General features: G+C 39.6%; 1 long non-coding RNA gene across 1 annotated transcript in view; it reads left to right on the top strand.

The window, feature by feature from the left end:
- The window catches only part of LOC118496136, a 3,402-nt gene extending 939 nt beyond the window's left edge, over nt 1–2,463 (top strand). The window contains exons 1-2 of the long non-coding RNA XR_004898608.1: nt 1–1,460; nt 1,514–2,463. The exon at nt 1–1,460 is cut by the window's left edge and continues 939 nt beyond it. This is a non-coding gene — a long non-coding RNA (uncharacterized LOC118496136). The remainder of the gene's footprint in view (nt 1,461–1,513) is intronic.
- The last annotated feature ends 2,921 nt before the right edge of the window (nt 2,464–5,384 follow it).

The following is a 5,384-nucleotide window of genomic DNA, read 5'->3' as shown; positions in this document are numbered from 1 at the left end:
CTATTGACACTGAAACTGCAAGGGTTCGTTGACGTTATAAGTTGCTGTGTTACTTTTGTGTCCTGTCTTTGAAGTACTCGGTTAATCCTCTGTCATCTCTGAGGTTAAAGAAGCACACGATGGCTACGGACTGGAGCAGCCATGGATCCACTCAGCAATACTGCCCTCCTCTCAACCCACTGCAGCTGTTTGGAGGAGAGCAAGAGGAGCAGTGAGGAGGGATGACGGAGGAAGGGCAGTCACTTACACAAACATCTATGAACAGGTCCAGTCCCGGACAATAAGGAGCTCTCCACTGATCAATGTTGGGGTAGCAGCCCGCTCTACCAATCTCATCTCTGTAAACCCATTCATCAGATGCTACATGTAAACTTTTTTTTGTTTCTGTTTGAGTGTGCTTGAAAGAGAAAACATATGTCTGAGTGTGCCACACGTGTGTGTGTGTGTGTGTGTGTGTGTGTGTGTGTGTGTGTGTGTGTGTGTGTGTGTGTGTGTGTGTGTGGGTTTGAGAGTGAGAGAGACTATATCAAATGGTACTAACAGCCTGAAAATACATCCACATACTGTACATCTTATAAGTATAAAAATGCAAAATAAAAAAAATAAATAAAACACAAACTAAAGCAACAAGTAATACATACAAACCAAGTGCTTTGGTAGGGAGGTACGCCAATTCAAAACTCAAACTGTACCAGTTAGTTGCTTCAGAATAACGTTTCCAAGCAAGCAACTAGCACCTTATTCACCATGGTTATCCCACCCTGCCAATGATGGACTCTATAGGGCATGGCTTACCATAGTAGCTGATAACAATGATGAAGGTGAAGATGATGATGATGATGATGATGATGATGATGATGATGATGGACTGCGAGCTGACTGTTGGCCGACCAGGTCACGCAGCGACTCACCCACCGGCATGTGAGGTGTTCAAGTACTCGTGTAAATGTCACAACAGACAAAGAATGGAATAACAATGTCTTGAAATTTGCCAAGGTGAAATGTGATGTAAGCATTTTTACAAACTTGAAGCTCAGTTTTCTTGTGTTTTTTTTTTTGTTATGTTTTTATTATTATTTTGTTGAGTTTGCTGTGGTGTATTTCTTGATTTATCTTAAGGGGGAAGACGGGTTAAAAGTTGGAGAATTGGGTGGGTTGAACCATATGTAAACTTGGGCTGCCCCGTGCGAGTCTCTTAGCCAACATTAAGGTTTTCTTGTGGAGTATGATTTCCAGAAAGATCAATATTGACACATCATATATAGCTGTGGTTCTCTTTTGTCTTGTGACCCATTTAAAGGATACTCCACCAGTTATACACACTAGGATGGGTTTACTAGAATTTACAAAGAATTATTTTCAAACTCAGTTGTAAACTGTCTCCTGTGGTTTTGAAGGGAGCTTTTTTAAAATCTGAGAAATCATTCCTTATGATGTCACTAGGGTTAGTTTGGATTGGAGTCCAGTTCAACAAAGGGATCGTTATACTTCCTGAACAGGTAAAGTTAACCAGTAATTCTCAAGAAAAACTGGAAAGGTTAGAAAAAAATCTGAAATCATAAAAAGGATTTTGTGTAATAGAATTTCTTTATTCTGCTTAACCATCTCATGACGTGTCAGAATTGTGTTGCAACCCCTCGGGGGTTCCAGTCCACCAGGTTGGGAACAACTGATATATAGGATTTTATTTTTTTTATTTTCATTTTTATTTTTTCCAAAGATGTGTGTCAGTTAGGTATTATTTTCTCAACAAAACTGTAGACAGCCTTTAAGTAAACAACAAAATGACACATTTTGTCCACATTACATAGAAATGTAATAGCTATTGTTACCCAGAGATTACCTGTGGAAACAAGGATCATGTAGTTTTGGAGCATTGTACAATACATAATGATTCAATGTACGAACCAACCCAAGTGTACATATGGCTCTTGGTGGGGGGGGGGGGGGGGGGGGGGGGGGGAATCACTCTTCAAGAAGTTGCACTTAAGAACTTAGACACGAGTGTAAGACAGTGTGCGTTGGTTTGCCTGTGTGTGTGTGTGTGTGTGTGTGTGTGTGTGTGTGTGTGTGTGTGTGTGTGTGTGTGTGTGTCAGGGAGAGTAAGAATCAGAGCTCATTTCTGTTAATTACTTCATGTCTGTGTGCAGGAGCTTTAGCGTGAGATGCTGTGTGTATGTGTATGTGTGTGTGTGTGTGTGTGTGTGTGAATGGGTGAGTGAGTCTCTTTGTTTCTGCTCTTCCCTTGTGCGTATGAGCGAGAGGGTGTGACCGATTGTTGTCTGGCAAAAGAAAAAAAGCATTTAATAGTGTTGGAAACAACAGTTACAATCATGTTTACCTTCGACTGGAATGACTTTAAATGAACTTGAAAATAAACTGTAAACTGAACAAACCATAACAGAGGTTATAACAATGATCATGATAACAAAATAATAAGCTTACAAATCTTACTTTTAACAAGATTGTGTGTTCGGCTCTTTATTTTCCTCCCTTTTTTAATCCGCCCTCCCTGCTCTCTCTGCCTTTGAGGATCTGGAAAAAAGGGAGCAAACATGGAGCTAATCCAAGACAACAGATGGAGGGGTTGCAGGAAAAGTTTTCCCTGGTATATTCAGTTCTCTGTAGATAATGTTGTTTTGGAGCGCACAGATGTGATTTTCCATATCAAAGTTGGTGTGGCGACGCTCTCCCTCAGCAGCAATACCTTTACACGCTCCGATTAGGAAACATAAGCACTTCAATCACCTGCCCCAACATTTGAATGACAATGTGACAGGTCAGAAGTGTGTACCTGTATGTCTGGACTGGCTGATGGAGGGATAAAGCTGCTGCTGCTGATGTCAGAGTGCAGTCAAGCTCGCTGTCTTGTGATCTTATGCAACAGGTATTTGTTATACAGGAGATACAATCACAAAGTCCTAGTTTTGGCTCCAACTGATAAGGGAAGGATAAATTTAAGATGTGGTCCAGTTATTTGCTTTATTAATACTCAATCAATGTACTGTACTCTCGAATGTTTCCTTTAAAACATTTTTGTCCTTATTACATTTGGAAAAAAGTACAATGTTTTGATCACAAATTCATCAGGTAGCTACAGTGGTAGATGATCCAGTTGTCTGCTTTATTAACACTGCAATAAGGTGTCCTTATAATCCCACTGATCTAATGTTTGGGGGGGGGGAAAGCATCTCTATCATTTCCAGTTGGAAGCAGACACACAATGAGCCCAGTGGAAGAGGCTCCAGGCAGTGAGTCACACATCATAGCATTTGAGAAGTGAACTTGATAGATGAATGCTATGACTGGCACTATCCTACAAACCATATTCTGGCAACATTAAGTCTTTCTGAGAATAACCCTGACTCACTTCTGGGTGACATCAAGCTTCCAGACATTGTAGCTGAATTTTTAAAATAGTCATTACACTCCCTCCCTTATTCATTTCAGGCTATTGTTCTTCACTATGCTTGCTATTGTCATTGTGTTAAAATCCAATTTATTAGGAATTAACACATTCGCATAGAGAATAGCCGAGAATAGAGCTTAATTTAGATAAAAGCCTTCTTGTTCTTGTATCCTCATGTTAAAGTTGATGCAGGGGCGGCCTCTAGCTCACCCAGTAAGAGCGTTCGCCCCATGTTGGCTGAGTCCTGCAGCGGCGCAGTGTTCGAATCCGACCTGCTGCCCTTTGCTGCGTGTCATCCCCCATCTCTCTCCCCCTTTCATGTCTATCCACTTTCAAAAATAAAGGGAAAAGCCCCAAAAAATAATCTTAAAAAAAAAAAAAAAGTTGATGCAGCCACGTCACTGTTTTACACAAAGTGGTGAATGACCAACACTTGAAAAACTAATTGGGTTAAAGGGTCAAAGTTTTCAGCATAAACATTTGTGAATTCACTTGTGGGCCTCACAAATATTTTACATGTCAGCTTTGCAGTAACCAGTGCTATTCACTTGGTGCCGCTGTTCAGTCACAGCTTTAGTGAGTAGAGCTGCTGCTCCTTAATGCCCCTGCCTTGTAATCCTTTATCTGAATACATGAATCCATTAAAACCACAATGGCCATTGTGTAACTGGAGTCATTGGGATTAAACATGCAGATTTATTTTACTGGGTTATGATGTAACCGTGTATTTGCAGCATTGTTGAAGCAGGTAAGTTCATGGAGAGGGTTTTCTGTGGCACCACAAAGGTGGGAATGTGACAGGTACTCTTGCATACCAACCATTGAAAAATAATGCAACAACTACCGTATGCATCCGAGGGTTCTGCAAATGACTGATCAAACTCACGGTCTTTGAGTCACGGATGTCAAGGCAGCATTTCTGTCTGCATTCATTTATCACAAGGAGTCTGACTAAAGAGAAAATGTTCTGTTTGTTTAACAGAGAAACCAATGTTATGCATGGGCAGGCTCGTAAATATGGAGCTGTTTGCGATAGGCTTGTTCTACAAATATCTGAAACACACATGCACAAAATGTTACTCTTTTGTGAGGACCTCTGACATTACAATTAACTGTCTCCACTGCATGTTCAACCTGAATGTCTTAAAGAAGTAAGAATTATTAAGCTTAATATATAGCTTAATATATAGCTCTCTGTAAAAGAGTTATGGCTGACACATGGAGCTGTCATAGCTATGCTGTAGCTCATGTGGGCCTCCTCAAAAGTCTACAAACATAAGGATTCAAAGGAAAACCATGATTTATTACAACTTACGTTTCATTTTTGTAGCTCAGGCCATCTGTCCTATTGGTTATGATAATGTTGTACCCACCAAAGTATTTGCTGAGATCACACAAAAGCTTCTCAAAAATAGGTCCAGTGTGGCAACAAATACAAGTGGTTGCTGGTCAGACAACTATACATTATTACAGTTTTTCACAATCGCTATGACACTTTTTTCAATACTTTTAACAACTTTCCTAAACTCTTAACGCACCAACACACCTACAACACACGATTGGCAAAACAGTTAATTTCATGCTCAAAATCATACATTGTAAACTAAACTCCAACACTGATTTTCAAAATACAATAATTCACTAACACAATACACTATGTCTACCAAAACAATGCAAACATGTCTCAAAATCAAATAATTCTTCCAAAACACTAACACATGTTCTCTTCCAACAGGAACATTTAGTCAATCATAGCACAATGTCATACGAAACACTAACATCCCATGGAATTACAGAAACTGCATTATTTTATGTGTCAGGTCTGCCCTTATACAATAGACAATAGTATATTGTATCGATCATAGATTGTGTTTTGCACTGCAGTTTCTCTTGAAGCCTCTCTACATTTTTGTTTTGTTGGGTTTAGTAAATGCATGCATATTTTTTTTAAAGATTATTTTTTGGGCTTTTCCAC

This window comes from Sander lucioperca, chromosome 10, assembly GCF_008315115.2.
Source record: "Sander lucioperca isolate FBNREF2018 chromosome 10, SLUC_FBN_1.2, whole genome shotgun sequence".
In the NCBI taxonomy this organism is placed as follows: Eukaryota; Metazoa; Chordata; class Actinopteri; order Perciformes; family Percidae; genus Sander; species Sander lucioperca.
This window is presented reverse-complemented; position numbering and strand designations above follow the sequence as displayed.